At 42.4% G+C, this 21,505-nt stretch overlaps 1 protein-coding gene across 2 annotated transcripts in view; it reads right to left on the bottom strand.

Moving 5' to 3' along the window:
• The window catches only part of LOC127577696 (SH3 and multiple ankyrin repeat domains protein 2-like), a 705,938-nt gene that overhangs the window by 135,561 nt on the left and 548,872 nt on the right, over positions 1–21,505 (bottom strand). The window lies entirely within an intron of this gene.

Below are 21,505 nucleotides of genomic sequence, written 5' to 3'. Positions count from 1 at the left end.
TGAATTAAAGGAAGGGTAAACTCTGAAGCATTATTGCACAGCGATTTAACATTCTATTTCGAGCAGGACGACACTTCCCAGTACGTCAGCTCTGAGAAGGAACACTGTGCTTGATAAAAGATGGCACTTAACACATTTGGCGAAAAATGTAGCTTTATACTGGGGGTGACAAACCAAGGTTTATCAACACAAATACAGACACGTTAACAGTTTTAACACACATATTAATAAAAGAACAGGCATACATCAGCAAAACCACTTGTTAAATAACCAATAAACATTTCTGCATGTTATCAGAGTGACAGACAACACATTTTCTTTCCCTGTCCAGTCGCTGAGAGATTACAATTGATTAACATAATGCAATCTAAAATCCAAAAGGCCCAGTTTGCTGCGTGAAGTGACTACATACAATGCTCGTTCTTCGACGTAGATCCATTGCTGCACATTTAGATTATGCTCTCTTTCAAAGTGCAAATGCATATTTAATTCTCAGCTGTTAGGTGGAATGATCTAATTGGCCTGTTGCTTAGTGATGACAAACCATGCTTGCCAGAGATGTAATGGAATCCAGTGGACATGCACAGACTGTAGGACAATTCTCTACACATACTGATTCACTCCCATTGAGGACCTGGGTTTATCCTGGTAATAATTGTCTCAGAAGTGTCTCTATGCTGGGAAAGAACTGATCTAAAGACAATTAAAGATCAGGATAGCAGGTGATGGTTCGAGTAAGCGCATGTAGGGTTTCGACCCGAAACATCAACATTTCCTTTCCCCCTCACAGATGCTGCTGGACCCACTGAGCTCCTACAGCAGTTTGTCAGTTGCGATGGTTTGAGTATTATCAGTGAGGGGCTGAGACACTCAAACTGATTGGGAGAGTCGCAACATCTGGACATTGATTTCTAGCTGCAGATGGTAACGTGACCAAGTCCCAAGCGCTTCGCTTATCACCCTCCACACCCAAGGGACTGGGTGCCCCACTCCAGTTGTGAGGGAGGATTACAAAAAAATAGTCAGGGCTTCCACAATTTCCACCTAGTAAGTTTGCAGACAGCAGAAAAATTGGTGGAGTTGCAGACAGTGAAGAAGGTTGTGAAAGGATTCAGCAGGATATAGATCACTTACAGATGTGGGTGCAGAAGTGACAGATGGCGTTTAATCCAGGCAAGTTTGAGTTGTTACACTTTGGGAGGTTACACATAAGGGGAAATTATATGGTTAATGGCAGTACCCTTAACAGCAATGATGCACAGAGGCATCTTGGGGTTCAAGTCCATAGCTTCCTAAAAATGGCAACACTAGTAGATAGGGTGGTAAAGAAGGCATGTGATATACTTGCTTTCATTGGTTGGGGCACCGAGTACAAGGCTCAACAAGTCATGTTATACCTATATAAAGCTTTGGTTAGGCCGCACTTGGGCAGGCACGGTAGTGTAGCGGTTAGCGTAATGCTATTACACCGCCAGCGGGTCGGGTTCAATTCCGGCCACTGTCTATAAGGAGTTTGTACGTTCTCCCCGTGTCTGCGTGGGTTTCCTCCGGGTGCTCCGGTTTCCTCCCACATTCCAAAGACATCTGGGTTAGGAAGTCGTGGACATGCTATGTTGGCGCCGGAAGCGTGGCAACACTTGCGGGCTGCCCTCAGAACACTCTACGCAAAAGATGTATTTCACTGTGTGTTTCAATGTACATGTGACTAATAGATATCAAATCAATTGTGTGCAGTTCTGGTCGCCCCATTACAGGAAGGAGGTGGAGGCTTTGGATGGGGTGCAGAAGAGGTTCACCAAGATCAGCCGCGATCACATTGAATGGTGGGACAAGCTTGAGGTGACCTACTCCTGCTTCTATTTAACATGTGACCTCATCACCAGGCACCATAACACTTAGTAGAAACACCCTGTGGACGGAACCATCTGCAGACTAGTCACTGATACCACTGCCACAACACATTACAAGATGTAAGTCCGTGATACTAAACTGGACCCTGATTTCCTGTCCCATGAACTATAATGGGCATCTGCCTGCCACACGTCTCCCGCAAGCAACATTTCTCAAAGGAGGAGTTAAATTGTGCAGCTGCCCTTACAGTGCTGTGTTCCCAGCATGCTGCAGGGCTGGCGATATGGCTAATTGTTGGAGGGCCACTGCTGAGCATCAACCAAAGTAGATCTGACTTGCATAGTGAAACTAATTAATAATCTTCGGAAGTTGTGGATGTCAAACGTAATTCTGTGAGTAATCTCCAAGCTCATGCCTCAGTTGTTTCTTGACAGCTGACTTCAGCAGAAATGTTTTTGAACTAAGAACATACATTTCATTCACAGTGACATAAAATGCACTTCAATGCCTGCAAAGCCATTGGGAAGTGCAGAGCTGGTGAAAGGTGATCTATAAATACAACACTTCCTTGAATGAAATTTCTTTCATGTCATGAAAAGAAATTTTTGCAGCTCGTTGGAGGTGTCAGTGGCTTGGACTCTTCACCAAAATCGCATGTATGGAAGTGTGTGGGACCCGTTCAGTGAGAGCAGGGTCTTGTCCAATGTAAAATCAGAGAGGTGGGGCAAAGAAAGCCCCGCCCACAAAACACTGGAAAGCTGACAGATGGCTAAGCCACACCCCCAGCTTTTCCTCTGCCAAAGCTGTCAAGCTTTATGAATGCTATATTCGGAATCACTCAAAAATTATTAAAAAATCAAATATTAAAAAAAAATCTTAAAATACACTCCAAGAGTCAAAAACATTAAAACAGAAGTACTTGAACAACTTAATCTTCTTGCACACAACCATAAAGCTGCCTGTGAAATGAACGGACTTGTAGATCTTGTACTGCACCAGACCTCAATCATAATCTGACAGCAGATTCCCCAGAGTAACGACTGGCACACGTGACTGGTTGCTGCTCAGCCACTGGACTCCTTGTGAAGTCCAGCAATGCAGCGCAGACTGTCCACTGCCAGCCGAGCGCACGGCAAGCTGGGCCCCTCCACATTGCTCAGATTCGCTGACGTTTGCGGGGGGGGGGGGGGGGGGGGGGGGAGGTGGGATTAAGCACTGCCAGTCAAGTTCCAAACCAACTAATAAAGTGTTTTGGAGACACAAGAGACTGCAGATGCTGGAAATCTGGAGCGGCACACAAAGGTGCTGGAGGAACTCAGCTGCTCAGGCAGCTTCTACGGAAGGAAATGGACAGTCGGCGTTTCAGGTCAAGACTCTTCATCAGGACTGGAAAGAAAGAGGGGAGATAGCCAGTCTAAAAAGGTGGGGGGGGGACGGATAGAGCAAGAGCTGGCAGGTGATAGGTGGATCCAGGTGAGGAGGGTTGATAGGCAGATGATATAAGATATCTTCATTAGTCACATGTACATCGAAACACACAGTGAAATGCATCTTTTTGCATAGAGTGTTCTGGGGGCAGCCCGCAAGTGTCACCACGCTTCCGGCGCCAACATAACACACCCATAACTTCCTAACCCGTACATCTTTGGAACGTGGGAGGAAACTGGAGCACCTGGAGGAAACCCACACAGACTTGGGGAGAACATACAAACTCCTTACAGACAGTGGCCGGAATTGAACCCGGGTCGCTGGCGCTGTAAAGCATTACGCTAACCGCTGCACTACCGCGTGTCTTTGTGTGTTAATAAAGTGTTTTGTTTCTTTTCTGAGGTGAGCACATTATGTTGCTGGTGTAGGAATCCTGAAGTCTGAGCTGTTGACCTGCCAACAAGAGTTCAAATCCAACGTCAGCTACTGGGCAATTTAAATTCAGTTGCTTTTGTGAAAATGTTAGTATCAATAATGGAGAACATGAAACTACCAGATTGTTATAAACACCCATCTGGTTCACTAATGACCTTTAGAGAATAGAATCAGCTGTCCTCATCTTCCCTGACCTATTATCTGACTTCAAATCAACCACAATGTCATTAGGCCCTCACTGTCCAAGTAACTGTCTGAGCCATATCAACAACTGCTTTGCACTGTAAACCAACCATGCAATCTGCAGCAGTTCAAGGGCAATTAGGGATGGGTAATAAATGCTGACCTTGCCTCCCATGAATATCTTTTTTTAAAAAATGTTGTTGCATCACTTTTTCACTTTTCAGTGGACATAAAGTAGTTGGGTCAAGTCACTATGGGCCTGATCTATGCTGTAATTCCCCTATCTAACATCCTGAATTAAAGCAGAATTGCATTTTAAACTTCTTGGCCAATCTTTGCAGAAAATATTTGGAAATTATTATTGCAAAAGCCAAACCAATATTTTTAATAAACCTGAAAAACATTGTGTGTTAGATTTTGCATGATTTCTATTTCTTACACATATCTTCTGCGTAACAATTACTACTTCTTACTAATTGTGAGTTTGCCCACAAATATACGAGTTTATGGATTCCCATCTTGGTGTAAGTATGGATTTTGTTTTGTTACATAAAGGAAGAACAATGTCTGGCCCCAGCCATAACCTTGTTGCCACCGTCCCAACCAGCATGAAGCCCAGTTCAGCTAGTGCCCTGTGCTTGCTGAACAACGTTGGCATTGGGAAAGCTAAACCTCACATTTTAATCTTCGCATACTTGTTTATGGACTCCTCTGTGGTCATTGCTGTCTCTTCCTCTGTAATCTCTTCCGCCATGCAACCCTTTGAATTAACTGCACTTCTCCATCTTTGGCTCTCTGGTGTCCCGTATTGCAATTATTTCCCCGTTGCTAGTCACACCTTCAATTACCAAGGACCTAAGATCTGGGATTTCTTCCCTACTACATCTCTTGAGAGGGTGTGCAAATTCCCTCAGGAGAGCACTTGAACTAATACGTTTGAACCCCATGAGCTCCAAAGTCAGAGTGTAAGTGGCAAAGCAAATACATGCTGAAATAGAGGGGGAATTAAGTGCATGCTGGCAGAAAGGAACTAGCCCAACGCTCAGGTTGTTTCACACACCAGACCAAGCTACTGCCTTACGTGGGTTGTGTTAAATTTTGTTTGACAGCACATCTGTGAAATGCCTCCATTTGTTTTATTTGCTGATGGTCCAATGTAGCTGCAAGGTGCTGCTGCTGATTTTAATGCTCCTGCCAAGAATGGCAAAGAAAAAATATAAAATGTGTCTATCCCGCTGGGTCTTGATAAATAATACGTTCTCAAAGTCAGTCGGGGAACAATCAAGTCACTACATTAAGCAGCCATTAAACCCCAAGTACAAAGGCTGTTTCTTGGTGGCCTGTTATACAGATCTGCCTCCTGAAGTGAGGAAGAAGTGAATTACTGAGCAGAAGGACCACCGCAACACATTTAGTCAGCACTACATCCCAGCGATAAAGCACCAAATAAAGCCAGTGCTTAATGCTATCAGCAGCCAATCAGTATGTAAAGGACCAGTCCAGTCCAAGCAGTGAATCAATAGGTTGTCTGTTTATCTTTGGTCATGGTTAATTAACAGGATGTTGCTAAGAGCTTGGAGACAAGGAGGCTGAAGATTCTTGTGCATTCTAAAGATACAATAGAGTTACTAAATGCTTGTATTGCGAGCGGGACTGTAGCCAGATCAGCTCCACCAAATGGCGTGTAAAGAGATTCGATGGGAAAATACAGAACTTTCCTTTTACATTCTGCCCTCTCCTCCTTACAACCTTATCCTTTCCTGAGGGCTGCATTCTTTCACAGCTTGTAGGATAGGCAGATGGGTTGCAAACTCCCACATGCACACAGATGCCAGTATCTTTTTCCATATCCGAGCCTGGGAACGATGAGCGATCGTGACGCCGATGATAGAGAGAAAGAAGCAGAGGCTGAGAAGGGGCAGAGAAAATGAAGGGTAAAAAAGGATGTTAATTGTTTTAGTACTTGGATTCTCATTCCTTGGATGTCCTGAGGCCATACTTGTCCACAGCCAAACCAACCCTTTTGAATATAAGGAGACACAAGAGACTGCAAATGCTAGAATCTGGAGTAAAAAAAATGAACTGCTGGAGGAACCCAGCAGGTCAGGCAGCATCTGTGGAGGGAAATGGACAGTTGAATGCAGATGTAGGCTCTCGACCCGAAACGTCGACTGTCCATTTCCCTCCACAGTTGCTGCCTGACCCGTTGAGTTCTTCCAGCAGCTTTTTTCAATTTCGGAGATAATCAGTGTTCAATATTGACTGTGAATTCCTTTTCTAAAGACTTAGCTGATGGTCCAATGCATTGCTGCCCAGTCAAAGGTCTTTTGTTTGGGACACTAAACCAAGGCATAATTTCCTGTGGCATCATTCTGATGGAGCTCAGAGGCATCATACTCTGTTCGATGTCCAGTGTTTCTCTTCACTAAACATTAATTATTCACTACCACAGTGCTGTTTGTGGGAGCCCATTTTCTGCCATTATCTTCATTTTGATCTGCTCCATTCCTGATATTTCCCTGCCCTTTCTCGGCTTCTCCATCTCCATTCCTGCACTTACTTTTGTGTCTAGTTACCAATGAATACTAGTCAGCAGCTAGTATTTACTGGTAACTAGACAAAAAAAGCGTCAAAGGCTATGGGGAGAGAAAACAAACAGGGCACGATCACATTGAATAGTTGAGTAGGCTCCAAAGGCCGACTCCTGCTCCTATTTTTCTACCAGAAGCCCATGGACTCCCATGGCAGAAAGCTGGAAATGGCCGAATGTCTGAAGCCATTGAACTCAGTGCTCGGTCCTGAAGGCTATAATGTGCCAGGGCGGAAGATGAGTTTCAAGCTTACGTTGAACTTTGTTGAAACAGACATAAAATTCCAAGAGAGAAGAGCAGGAGCGTGAAGGAGAATCCCACTCTACTTCCTGTAAAGATCCCAGTTCCTCTGATGCCATCACATCTGTACCGATGGCGTGCCCTTCAACAACTGTGCTTCTGATATCTCTTCCTTTCCCTCAACCACGGTTCTCCCCTCTACCCCCACCCTGATAGGGCTCTCAACCACGTCCTTTTCATTTTCTGCAAATCTAATTTCACTGCCTGCCCTCTCACCCCGAAGACAGATCGCATTCCCCTTGTCCTCACCCTTCACCCCACCATCCTCTATATTCAGTGGATTATCTGTCATTTGCAACACCTCCAACACTCAGACACATCTCCCAACCCACGCACTTTCAGCATTCAAAAAGATGGTTATCTCTGACTCATGGTTCACTATTCTACCTCCAACAACACCCACTCCCCTTCCCACGGCACCTTCCCATGCAACTGCAGGAGATGCAATATCTGCCCTTTTACCTCACACCTTTCCACCATCCAAGGACCCAAGCACAGCTCCCACGTAAAGCAGCAATTCACTGGGAACTTTAATTTAGGTCACTGCATTTGCTGCTCATAATGTTGTCTCCGCTACATTGGAGAAACCAAAAGCAGACTGGGAGACACCTACCACTTCAATTCTCCATCACACTTCCACTTTTTTCTCACTACCTTTGGCATCCTACACTATCCTAACCTACTTCAATGTAAGCTTGAGGAACAGACCTCATCTTCTGCCCTGACACAATACAGCCTTCAGGACTCAACACTGGTTTCAACGATTTCAGATGATTAACCATCTGCAGCATTCACTCAAGGTAGCTGTGGGAGTCCAAGGGTTTGTAGTAGAAAAATAGGTTCAGACATTTGACCCTTCAAGCCTGCTCTATCATTCTACAGAATCATACCATATTCTTTCTCTCTTCCCTTAGCCCCGATGCCTTTTGTGTCCAAAGACAAGTAGATACTAGGCATTCAAGAGCAGCTTAAGGAACAGCACCTCATCTTCTGACCTAACACATTACAGTCTTCGGGACTCAACAATGAATGCAAACATTTCAGCCTTTTATCTCACATTCAGATTTACCTCTCCCCATTTCAGCTATTTCATCTCTCATTTCTTTTCTCCAACTTACATTTATTCATATGGGAGGAAGAAGAAAGGAGAATAAAGGTGGGGAGTGGAGGAGAGGGAAAAAAAGAGTGAAAGACAGAAAGAGAGAGGGGGGGTGGGATATGCTGAGCCACATGATTGTTTCCTATGTCATCTGAAGATCTGTCGATTCGAGCTGGCTGCAATCAACCTGTCATCTCCCTTCAGGGCAATCAAGCCTCAGGTCTCAACATAGCTTCAAGTGGTCTCACCTATGGACAATTATTTGTTTTAAAAATAGAAATTTGGGGACATGCTGCAAAAAGTGTTAAATTAGTCTTGATAAGGTCATCAGAAGGCCAAGTAACATTATTACTTTGTATGTATGCATTCACTGCATTTATCTTAGTTAAGCTGGTCAAATCATAAGACATGTACTAATTATGCCCTCAGTAAACCAACCTGCAAGGTTATAACCTGAACAGAAAGTCTTGAAGACAAATTGCAGGCAGAATATTCTACTTCATTGACTAACGTTTGACAGTTCACATTATTTATGTCAAATGCTCCATTCCTCACACAGCCTAAAAAATTGCAATCTGTGACAACGTAATTGCCCGACTTTACCCCTACAGTAAAAACAAGAAAACAGCAACAATGGGTTTTATTTATTATGTGATGCCTTCAAAAAGGTAATAGTCACTATTCACGGGAGAGTCATGAGACAAAACTTGAAGCCAAGCCACTCAAAGAGAGATCATTTCAGGTAACAATAAGCCTAGTTATCCAAGGGAAGTGGTGTTAAGGACACCTTAAGAGAGCATTATTGAGACAGAGATTTAGAATAGAATTCCACAGTTTGGGATACTCTGAAAAGCAAGTCATTTTTTGCCAACTTTTAGTCTTCAAAAATCCTTGTACTTTCCAAGCTTCCCAATCCACATATTGGCATCTTTGCTGAGAGTGCCACATTGGTCTTTTCCCTAATGCTTAGGTCTTCATGGGTTTGCATAGTTGTTCCCATCAGTAGTAGGTTCAACGACCACGAGGCATAGATTTAAAACCTTTATCCAGAAGAATAAAAGGAAAATTATACAATATTATAATCTGGAACTTGTCTTTCATAAGGTAAATTGGTTTATTATTGTCACATGTCACAGTGAAAAGCTTTGTTTTGCAAGCCATCCATACAGATCATTTCATCACTTCAGTACATTGAGGTAGTACAAGGGAAAAGCAATAACAGAATGCAGAATAAAGTGTTACAGTTACAGGGAAAGTGCAGTGCAGGCAGACAATAAGGTGCAAGGCCATGACAAGGTAGTTTGTGAGGTCAAGAGTCCATCTTATTATACAAAGGGTCAATAAGGGTAGAAGAAAGAGAATCAATAAGGGCTTTCATTTTGCAGGGCATGGGAAAAAAATAAGTGAGGGAATAGGCTAAAAGTAGGCTGTGATGTAACATTTCTAATGAGTTGCAATATATATTTGTACATAAAACAGGCTGCTCCACCTAACCAGCCCAGATAGGTGCTTGTGTCCATGGGAATAGTAGTCTTAATGTCTGTCTCACTGTATCCTCTTCCCTCTTCACAGTGGAACTGTGTTCTGCAAGAATTCTTTTTAGGAATTCATCTCACCACACTCACCCTCTCTAACTCACAATCCAGTCAAAGGACTACAAGTGGGAGTATCTCAAAGAGGAGACCTTTCTAGATGCTGTGCCAATCAGGAACATTCTCACCGTCCACAAACCTCCCCATGGTAAAGTCCTGGCACTGACAAGACTTCTACTCTTTATGGACTTGTAAGAGGTTATTTAATCATTAACATTTACATTTATTTAACAGTTTATTTACATATTATCTGTTAACATAATTTGAAAGCTAGATTATATTTAGTAGCAGCTTAGTTTGATTTCAAATTAATTTGCAGCTCATTAAGACATCTTGTATTCCCTGCATGAGTGTCCCCACAAGGAGTGTTTGTGCTTATATCCACCATACTTTCGTTTAATGCAATTGAAATGCTCTTAAGTTTGGTACTTGGTTGTAAGCTGATTCCTTCAAGTGTAATTAATTACTGATTTATTTACATTTTATCTGTTGCCTCCTGGTTTATCTCCTTTTCCCTTTTCACCCAACTCTTGTTGAGACACTGTTTGGCCAAGTAGTCCTGGGAGATGTATTCATTCAGCACTGATCTGCAGCTGCCAGAGTGAGGGCAGAGAGTGAGGAAACACTATGTTTTTAGTAGATGGCACATACAGATGGACATACTGGGAATGTAACAGCAATTCAGTGGGTTCAGCTGACAAAATAAACAGACACACACAGAAGTCACAAATACACTGCACAGGACTTATGAGTAAATATTTAAATGGTCCCACATAGGTGTCTAATCCTATAATGTAGAGAAAGAAATAGAATCAAACGATGATAGACCTGACAGAAGTTTATAAAGTTATGAGAGGCCAGGGACAGGGTAGACGGTCGGAATCCTTCTCCCCAGGATAGGAACATCAGATAGTAGAGGACATACATTTAAGGTGAGAGGGGGAAAGTTTAAGGGAGATGTGTAGGGCAAGTTTTCTTTCCCCACCCAGAGGGTGGTAGGTGCCAGGAATGTGCTGCCAGGAGTGGTGCCGGAAGCAGATACGATAGTGGCATTTAAGAGTCTCTTAGATAGACACATGAATATGCAGGGAATGGAGGGATGTGGATCATGTGCAGGCAGAAGAAATTCTATTTAATTTGGCATTGTGTTCGGCGCAGACATAGTGGGCCAAAGGGCCTGTTCCTGTGCTGTACTGTAATATGTTCTGGTAATCATAGAGTCAGAGAGAGATAAATCATGACAGCCCTTTGGCCCACTGAGTTCCTACCTACCATCAAGAACCCATTTCCAGCAAACCTACAGTGATTCCATTTTATCCTCACCACATCCCCATCAACTCCCCCCAGGTTCTACTATGCACGACAATTTACCTTGACTAATTAATCCACGTCTTTGGGATGTGGGAGAAGACTGGGGTAGCCGGAGGAAACCCACATGGTCACAGGGAGAACATGCAAACTCCACACGGACAGCACCCGAGGTCAGGATTGAACCTGAGTCTCTGGCACCGTGAAGCAGCAATTTTACTAGCTGTGCCATTGTAACCAGCTCTGAACTGATTGAATGGCAAAGCAGGCATTAGTTGCTGAATGGCCTTTTCCTTTTATGTTCAACAAACACAGAACCAGTGTGTTAATACCTGGAAAAGTGACAGAGAAAGATAACTTGATGTTACAGGTGGAATTTAACACTGTAGAGAGAACCAGAACACCTCACGTGACTACAGCTAAAATCCAAGAAGAATTTAAATTTTACATTGAGGAGCAGTTCATTCAGAACTTTTTTAATGGTCTGTGCTAGTCCCTGCTCAGTGCCCGGATTTGCTGACCATCTACACATCTTTTTGTGCATGTGAAGAAATGGAGTGTTTGACTTTCTATACCTGAGAGGCTTCCTTTGAGACGGAGTGGCTTTGGGAGCCGGAGTGGGTTCTGTGGTAGGGATAGCAAGTCCCAACATTCCACCTCTGCATGGCCTTTTGACAGATGGTGCGACACAACAACAAACTATTCAAATAGATTTAAATATCTAAAGGGAGTAAAAATATAAGTAAAAGGATAAGAATAAGTAAAAGGTAAACTTAGTCAAAAGCAAGTGAAAACACTGATAAATTATTTAAAGAAAATAAGGTAAAATAAGTAAAGACCTTACATGTTTCCACAAGGTCAGTGATCCCTTTAAACTGAAGAGTTGCCTTTTCCTACTCCAGACTCCCTGGTTTAAAGCTCAGGGTCTGATGTGAACTGTCCCACACCCTCCCCTCAATGATTTGGTGCTCTGCTGCCGGACTCAATGAGAGTCTGGCAATGGAGTGGACGGTTGCGGTGGTTTTCTGCTCACGAGAATGTTTGAACTGTGCATGTTTGGAAGCTGAGACTTCCTGAGGCACGAGCATCTGACACCTAATGGGTCCCTTCAAGTTAGTACGACTTAAACCAGCATCTCCATTCAATTATCCAGTACCTTCCCACTATTTTACGTTTAGGAAGGTTTAAGAAGGTGTAAAAATGAAAAGATATCCTAACTGGTTTCAAAGGCTTTATCAGACTCAGAGCTACACAGCAATTAATTATCAGTTTACATGTTATTAATTTTGTAGAAAATACCTTCAGGTTTGCAACAACATCTAGAAGCCATAGTCTGGAATATCTCACACGTCACTTTGTAGAATCAAATTTTGCAGTGTAAGAAACAGGAATCCAGGCTTCAATCTCCTTAGAATTGGGAAGCCCCTCTCCAAGTTGCCTGTTTTTCAGAAACACCATTACACCGGTATTGCCATTCACACAGATGGAGCATTAAGTTATGGTTCTTACCCTCCAGGTCTCCACTGGAATGGAAAAAGTACTGAAATGTAAGAGGCTCATTCCTTTAGATTTTAATTATCACTGAAGGTTCTTTTATCCCCTTTTACCTCCTCTTCCCTTTCTTCATTTCATCTTTCTTTCCCACCTCTTTATGTTACATTTATGATTTGCTGACAAAATAACTATTCTAACTGACCCTTCTTGGTTTAGAGCCCTTTACAGTCTGACCAGTTAACAAGCCTCACAGTTCACACAGTTCCTTGATCCCCAAGGCCACTGTGCCACCAAAATCAAAAGTAGGAAGTGCTGGAAATACTGGGCAGGTTGGACACCTTACATGAAGAGAGAAATAGAGTCCATGTTTCAGGTGATGACTTGAAACACATTCCTAATGTTTTCGGTTTTCATTTAAGATTTCCAGATTTTGCAGGTTTTTTTCTTTTGCTTTTCAATTGAGGACACCAGCATTGTCTTGCTTGGGACTTAGAGGGGGGTAATTTGATTGAAATGTTTAAGATCGTCAAAGAAATAAATAAAAGCCATAATTCCTCTTTGTTGAGGAGCCAAGGAATGGTGATATTTCAGGAGTAATGTTAGAAGACAGTTCCACACCTGGAGGGTGGTAGAATATTGAAATGCTCTACCAGGAACAAGTTAGTTGTTAATTTTAAACCTGAGATTTACAGATTATTGTTAAGCAAAGATAAAGCTAAAATCTCAAGTTCCTATCTGGATCATATTTACAATTTATAGGATCATTTAACCACTGGTACATTATTAATTTCTCAGATCAGCTCTCCTTTCCATTGCAGGATAATGCAGTTGCTATGGAAATGTTTGCATTCTTGCTGTTTCATGCAAGGGTTCCAGCATACTTCAATAACATTTACCACAATTCAGATATTCTGCTGTAGTGCTGTAGGAAGTTAACTATTAAAATCATAGAGTAAATGAACAAACATCTACTCCCAGCAAGAAGCACAACCTGATATGGCTACAATGATACATCATTGCAGCTACCATTTTATTGAGAAGTTGGGGCATTTTGCTTGATGTCTTCGAGTGAATAATATATTCAGACAGGAAATGTGGGTGTCACTGGCATTTCATTGCTCATCTGTAATTGCCCTTTAGAGGGCGGTGGTGAGCAGCCACGCTGCAGTCCTTGCGGTGAAGGTCCTCCCACAGTGCCCAGTCAGACCCACCTTGTCCAACCCACTCACAATTATGAAGACCTTTAACTGATTGCCTTCTGCAGCATCTGCAGGTTCTACTCTCTATTGCCTTTTGTTGAGGCAAGAGAACAGTAAAAGTCACATCACATAGCTCTTAAGAAGGTATATATTAGACCACCAGGTCTTCCTTCTGAAGAAAACATCACTAGCCTGTCAAATTGTTCCCCAATACTATAACAGCATGCTTCTGATTCTCTCCTTATAGATCTTATTACTTATATTTTATTCCCCAATGTTACAATCTCCTTTTTATAGTAAGGCATCATTCTAGTCTCCCAGACTCTTAGGAGTTCTGCACCCTGCTTTTACACAGGCTTAACAGTTTTATCAGATTTCAATCCAATACACAGAAGTAAATCCCAATGCACTTGTATCTCAAGATCTCTTTTGCTCTTCCAATCCATTCGGTTCTTATTTTGCAGATGTTTCTAACTTTCTTATCTACGAGCATCATCTCAGGGTTAAATTTCATTTCTCAGTTAAATGCCCACTCTACAAGGTTTTCTTGTTGTGTTTTTAACAATGTAGCATGTCTCAAAGTGCGATGCGGGAGCATAAGAAAAATAAACTTATGATGCATGATTACGATGCATTATGATTATGATGCATCTCTATAGAACTCGTTAGGCCGCATTTAGAGTATTGCATGCAATTCTGGTCACCTCACTACAGGAAGGATGTCGAGGCTTCAGAGAGGATGCAGAGGAGGTTTACCAGGATGCTGCTTGGATTAGAGGGCATGTGGTATCAGGAGAGGCTGGACAAACTTGGGCTCTTTTCTCTGGAGTGGCAGAGGCTGAGGGGTGATCTGTTGGACGTGTATAAAATTATGAGGGGCGTAGATAGGGTGGACAAGCAATATCTTTTTCCCATTATTGAGTGATCCAATACCAGAGGGCATGCATTTAAGGTGAGAGGGGGCAGGTTCAGAACAGACATCAGGGGTATGTTTTATTTTACTGAGAGAGTGGTGGATGTCTGGAATGTGTTGCCTGATAGGGTGGCGGCAGCAAATTCATTGGGGGCTTCTAAAAGGGGCTTGGATAGACATATGAATGAGAGGAAAATAGAGGGATATGGGCATTCTGTAGGTAGGAGGGAATAGCTATGGCGGCACAACAAGGGCCTGTTCTGTGCTGTACTGTTCTATGTTCTATGTAAACTGGCGCAGAGACAGATAAGATAATAGATTGAAAGTTTGGTTAAAGCAGTTGCCCTTCAGGAGGGTTTCAGAGAATATTTGCTATCCTGCTCCCCTGTAGTCATTAGGCAAGGATATCAAGGTCCCTCTTGGCAGGTTGGTCAAAAAAAAGGATCCAAGGAGGCATGGAAAATTAGACCTGAAGTGGCTCATTGGCAGGAAGCAAAAGGTCATGATTGACAGGTGTGTTTGTGCCTTGAAGGCCTTTCCCAGTGGAGTTCCATGGAGCTCAGTTCATGGTCCCTTGTTTTTTGTAGTACAATTCTGATAATCCAACACCCTTGGGGCTTTGGTGGTGCCGGAAGAGCATTTTCTTCCAAACGCCAACTCACTTAAATGTGTTACGTGAAGTAAGTATAAAAGGAGCTGAAACCGAGCACCGGGGAGTTTTGAGCACGGGAACAGAATCGGGTGACTTTCACCTTGTATGTTGAAACATACAAGCATTCCAGACCCTGGCACACATTCAGGACCCCAGCTCCAGTCTAAAGCTTATCCACATTCCTGACCGCTGCCGTTCCTGACCCCGACTTTGGCTGCTCATTTGACCCACACTCCCATTAATACAAGACCAACCTAATGAGTGCACATGCACACAGATAACAAGAACCTCGTGTACTGATGAGTGAGCCTAATGTTGAACCATTGAGACTTCTGAACAATCAGATCCTAGTTATATATTGGTATATACGAAATTTATTGTATATAATGGAGACATAGGAGACTGCAGACTGGAGCGAAAAACCAGTTGCTGGAAGAGTTCAGTGGGTCAGGAGGCATCTATGGAGGCAAAGGGATAGGTGACCTTTCAGGTTGAGACTGCATCAGGACTGGCTTTTACAACATAGAACATAGAACACTACAGCACAGTACAGGTCCTTCAGCCCATAATGTTGTGCCGACATTTTATCCTGCTCTAAGATCTATCCAACCCTTCTCTCCCACATAGCCCCCTATTTTTCTATCATTCATGTGCCTTTCTAAGAGTCTCTTAAATGCCCCTAATGTATCTGCCCCCACAACCTCTGCCGGCAGTGCATTCCACGCACCCACCACTCTCTGTGTAAAAAACTTACCCCTGACATCCCCCTTATACTTTCCTCCAATCACCTTAAAATTATGTCCCCTCGTGTTAGCCATTGTCGCCCTGGGAAAAAGTCTCTGACTGTCCACTTGATCTATGCCTCTTATCATCTTGTATACCTCTATCAAGTTCCTTCTCTCCAAAGAGAAAAGCCCTAGCTCACTCAACCTATCCTCAGAAGACATGCCTATGAAGGATGATATCAGAACAATAGTTAGACAGGATCTTGATTCAGCAGATTGTGGGATATAATTAGAATCAATTTGGGTGGAGCTAAGAATATACTGTATGTATCAATGATTCAGATCTAAATGTCGGGGATATGATAAAGAAGTTTGCAGATGAAGCAGAAAATGGCCTTGCGGGATGACAGTGGAGCAGGAAAGCATTGAACTGCAGGAGGATGGAGAGGGTTGGCCAGTTGGGCAGAAAAGTACTCAATAGGATTTAATTCAGAGAAGTGTACGGTAATACATTTAAGGGGGTCAAACATCAAGGCCAGATACATTACAGCGCCAGCGACCCGGGTTCAATTCCTGCCACTGTCTGTAAGGAGCTTGTATGTTCTCCCCGTGTCTGCGTGGGTTTCCGCCAGGTGATCCGGTTTCCTCCCACGTTCCAAAGACACACGGGTTAGGAAGTGGTGGGCATGCTATGTTGGCGCCGGAAGGGTGGCGACACTTGCGGGCTGCCCGCAGAACACTCTATGCAAAAGATGCATTTCACTGTGTGTTTTGATGTACGTGTGACTAATAAAGAAATCTTATCTTATCAATAAAAGGATTGTGAATGGTTTGAGGAAAAAGGGACCTTGCAGTTTATGTCCACAAGTCAATAAAGGTAGCAGGGAAGGTAAAGAAGCTTGTTAAAAAGGACACACAGGATGTTTTCATTTATCAGTCTTCCTTTATAAGAGAAGCAAGATTATAGTAGGAATGTATACAAGACTGGTTACACTACAGCTTAAATAGTGTATACACTTCCAGTCACTACAACACTAGAAACGTGATTGCACTGGAGAGGGTGCAGATGAGGATTAACAAAGATGCTGTCAAAAGAAATAAAAAGAATGCAGTTATGAGGAGTGATTTGATAAACTGGGGTTGCTTTCTTTGGCTGAGGGGAGACTTAACTAAGATATATAAAAGTATGACGGACCTGGATAGAGTAAATGGGGAAGACTTGTTTCCTTTAGCAAAGTGGTCAAGAGGGCATTGATCGAAAGTGACTGGTAGAAGGAGTAGAGGGGGAGATGAGGAAATGATTTTCATCCAGAGGATGGTGGGGGTCTGAAACTCACTGCCCCAGAGTGTCAAAGGTAGGAACCCTCACATTTAAAAAGTGTGTGGATGGATGCCTGAACATCTGCGAGCTGTGAGGTTCGTGTTGGAAAATGGGATTAGGCTGGGTTGCCCTATTTTAACTGGCATGGACATGATGGGTCCACAGGGATCCTTCTATTTTCTAAGAACCTATGATCACAAAGACACTGTCACCCCTACAGAGACTTTTCAAACCTGTTCTCTACGTGCCTATACACAAAAAATACAAGCCAAAGCTACGGAAATGGTGGCATAGTGGTTGAAGGAATGGCTTTTTAATCTCAGAGACTGGACAGGTGTTTCAAATGCCAGTTCAAATTCTAATTTGGCTACTGAAGAATTTAAATGGAGTTTATTATATGGATACGATTTTGTAATATTAGTAGTAACCGTATGTCTGCTGGATCAATGTAAAACCTGTTAAGATCATTCAGGGCAGGAAATCTGCCATCCTTAATGCTCTATTAAGATAAGATTTCTTTATTAGTCACATGTACATCGAAACACACAGTGAAATGCATCTTTTGCGTAGAGTGTTCTGGGGGCAACCCGCAAGTGTTGCCACGCTTCCGGCGCCAACATAGCATGCCCACAACTTCCTAACCCGTATGTCTTTGGAATGTGGGAGGAAACTGGAGCACCCAGAGGAAACCCACGCAGACACGGGGAGAATGTACAAACTCCTTACAGATGGGTTAATACTCATTAATAATGGGGGAATTTAATCTGCAATTAAGACTGGGAAAATAAAATTAGAAAGAAAAAAAATTCATCATCAGTACTGGGATTTGTTCTGGGTTCCAGTTCTGATGAAGGGCCTTTGATCTGTTCCTCTTTCCAGAAATCCTGCACGACCCACTGCACGTTTCCAGGATTTTCTGTTTTTTATTTCAAATTTCCAGCATTTGCAGTTTTATGATTTTTGGAAATGTGATCATGATGACTAAAAGTTTGGTCTCATATATTAGTTTTAAAAAGGGATTTTGACGGGAAAAATGAAAGGTGAAGAGGTTGTGGGGAATTTCAGAACATCTTAGGTAGCCACATGAATGATAGAGAAATGGAGGGCTATGTGGGAGGGAAGGGTTAGATAGATATTAGAGCAGAATAAAATGTTGGCACAACATCATGGGCCGAAGGGCCTGTACTATGCTGTAATGTCCTATGGGTTTTCAATGTCTGAGCCTCGGGGATGGAAATCAGCCTCCTGCATCTGGTCTAGACTCTGTGCGACTCTTATCTGGCTTCATAAGTGAACCAGTCTAAGGGAAACCACTCTCCACTATCTTCTCAAGGACAATAAGGACAGGCATTATGTCTTGTGATCAAATGGAAATATTTCAACTGAGTTTCCAAACACCCCATATGGCGCCGTTTGGAAGATGAAGTCAAGGTGATCCAATAAAGCAGATTGGTCCAATCTATTTTGCAAAAAAGGGTTCTTAATTTACGAAGGTTATAAAATGCACTTCATTTTGTAGTCATTTAACAGAAGGTGAGAAATGATTTTCAGGAGTAGGCTTGTGAGGTGTATGTTTTACTCAAGTGATAGACTCCAAGTCTAGTTTTGCAATCTATTATTTTTAGTGTAATTGGTCAAAAATATTATTATGCATATTTTTCTGCTTATATAAACAATTCAGACTACCTCCTTGGTAGTGTAATAAAACACCCATAACCATGGCAATCCAAATAGTTCCTGAATCCAACTGGCAGCATACATCAGCTGCATTACTCAACACTAATAGTGCATGGATACAATTTTAACCATATTCTGTCTTTCTTTAAAATGAGGTCATAAGTCAGCTTTCATCCTTTGGACCTGGGTCCAGATTCTTGGAATAGAAGTCTCATTTGACTGCTGGGGTAAAGGGTGTTCCACAGTCTCCAGTAGCTTGCCAGTTAGCAGGGTCCCACACTCAGACTGGGTGAGAAATGGAAAACCTGTCAATTCAGAGGATGTTCCTAACAGCAACACACATTGATGAAGCTTTTACTTTGCTTCAGAATCGATTTGACTACCCTGAATTGGGAGCTCTGGGTGGATACCAAAACGGGAAGAGTTCCATCTCCAAAACCATCAGCTGATCCATGAAGGATTCACAGGGACAGCTTGGTCTCCGGTTGCTCACAACCTTTCACTGGTGCTCCTGCAGAAGCCAATACTCACAAACTGTCTCATTCATACAAAGTAATTGCATAAACATGATAATTTAGGTGGCATTTGCATGTCTGGCCTTACCCTAGCGCAAGACACCTCGGTCACCAGAGGAAGAGATATATTAGGAAAAAGATTAATGGAACCTTGACTGTTAAATTTTCTGACAGCTTACTTTGTTCAGGTTATATGAAAGTGCAAAGAATCTAACACAGCTTTAAGCCCAGAAAAAAAAATAACCTTGATGGAATGCTCAATTAAACATTTTAAATCAGGCCTTTTTATTTTTTAACGTGCCACATCAGCTTTCATACAGATCAGGGACCAATAACTTGGTGTCTCATCACCTAGCAACCAACATGGTATCTCATCACCTAGCAACCAACATGGTATCTCATCACCTGGTAATCAACAACACTGGGCCTCTTCACCTAGCAACCAACAATAGTGGCACCTCATCATCCAAGCAAACAACTTGGTGTCTCATCACCTGGCAACCAACAACATGGTATCTCATACTTAGGAACCAACAATATTAGGCCTCATCACTTTGAACATTCCTAAAGAGATCTATTTTTTTCTACCCTGTGTACCCTCTGGGTCCCTCTCTCTTGTGCATACCAAAAGTTGCTTGATTTTGCCAGATAGAAATTGGTTTCTTTTAATTGAAAGATACTAATAAAAACAAAGCTTCAGTCAGTGTGGTTTAACTGGGGGTCGCTTCAACATAACTTTCCTACTCTCTGTAGAGTTACTGAACCAGGTTGTTTGTCTCACCATACACTTATCCTGTGTTCCCACTCATATGCCCATCAACACCCTCATCCACCAATTCTTTGACTACCCACATACACTAGGTGCAATTTACAGCAACCAGTTAACCTATCAACCGGCACGCAAGGCCAGGATCAATTCCTGGTCACTGGAGCTCTGAGGTACCCCTGCACTACCCCTCTGGAAGTAAACCCAAGTGATTGCTTTTCCAGTATTGACTGTACCCTTAACTTTATTAACAACTGGAATTTCCAAATTGTTCTTCTGATTCCAGAATCTAAATCATTAATGTAAATAATGAACAGCAGTAGTGTGTGATCACCAATACCCATCTTTCACCGTGAACAACTGCCCCTTATTCCCACTCTCTGCTTCTGTCTCAAAACCAGCTGGAACCCCCTCTCCTTTTTGTTCCCTAACCCTGCAATCCCTGCCATTCATTCATCTATTTTGGGTTACCTTACCTTTTGAAAATCTAGATAAATTACATCTCCTACATTGCCCCTGTTGACTCTCTCCGTTACCTTTCAAAATATGTCAGTAAGATTGGCCAAGTGAGATTTATCCTTTTGAACTTAATGCCAATTCTTCATTATAATACTTTTAATTTTGAGATGTTCCTCTATTTTCTCCTTCAGTAGGGCTTCCATTAATTTTCCTCTCACTAATAATTCCCAGGACACATTTTAAATACAGGTATTGCGTTATATATCTACCTGTCCTCTGACATTACACCTTTCTGGGTACAGAGGAAGACATAGCAAAGACATTGCTAAGATTCCATTAAAATCCACAGGAGCAATCTATCTGGACCAGGGGTTTTATCCTGCTAGTTTGATTAGTTTATTGAGCATATCTCTTTTTCTATTTTAAATGCACTTAGCTCATTACTCATCGCATCACCCAGTGCCATGTCCACTTATGCTACCCCCTGAGTAATTAATGAAGTAATGAATTACTATCTCTTCCATCTCCATTATTACCTGAGGTAACATCTTCTCTGCTCCCTTTGATGCCGTGTTCTTAGCCCAACCTTCATTTTCATTGATAACTCTGGATTTTACTACTGCCCTTTGTTTCCTGATGAATTAGTTCTGCTTTGCCTTGCAAATTTTTCTTAAATTTTTTCCTGATGCCTCCACGTTCTCTTGTATTATGCACATCTCTGCTGTCCACGTCCCTTATGTATTCCTGTTTGCATACCCTCAATGTCTTATCTTTATTAATCCATAGTCTCATAAGCATTTAGTTTGTTTGCTCCATCAGCAGAATATATTCCTCTGCACTTTGATGAACACATTTTTAAATTCTACCTGTTCCACCTCATTACTTACCAATACTGTTACCCATTTTACCTCCCCAGTTCTATTTTCAGCCTGACAGAATCAGCTTTTCCCCAGTCTAATTTCTTATTTTTGTCATATTCACATCTTTCCACATTATA

This window comes from Pristis pectinata, chromosome 14 (genome assembly GCF_009764475.1).
Source record: "Pristis pectinata isolate sPriPec2 chromosome 14, sPriPec2.1.pri, whole genome shotgun sequence".
Classification (NCBI taxonomy): domain Eukaryota; kingdom Metazoa; phylum Chordata; class Chondrichthyes; order Rhinopristiformes; family Pristidae; genus Pristis; species Pristis pectinata.
This window is presented reverse-complemented; position numbering and strand designations above follow the sequence as displayed.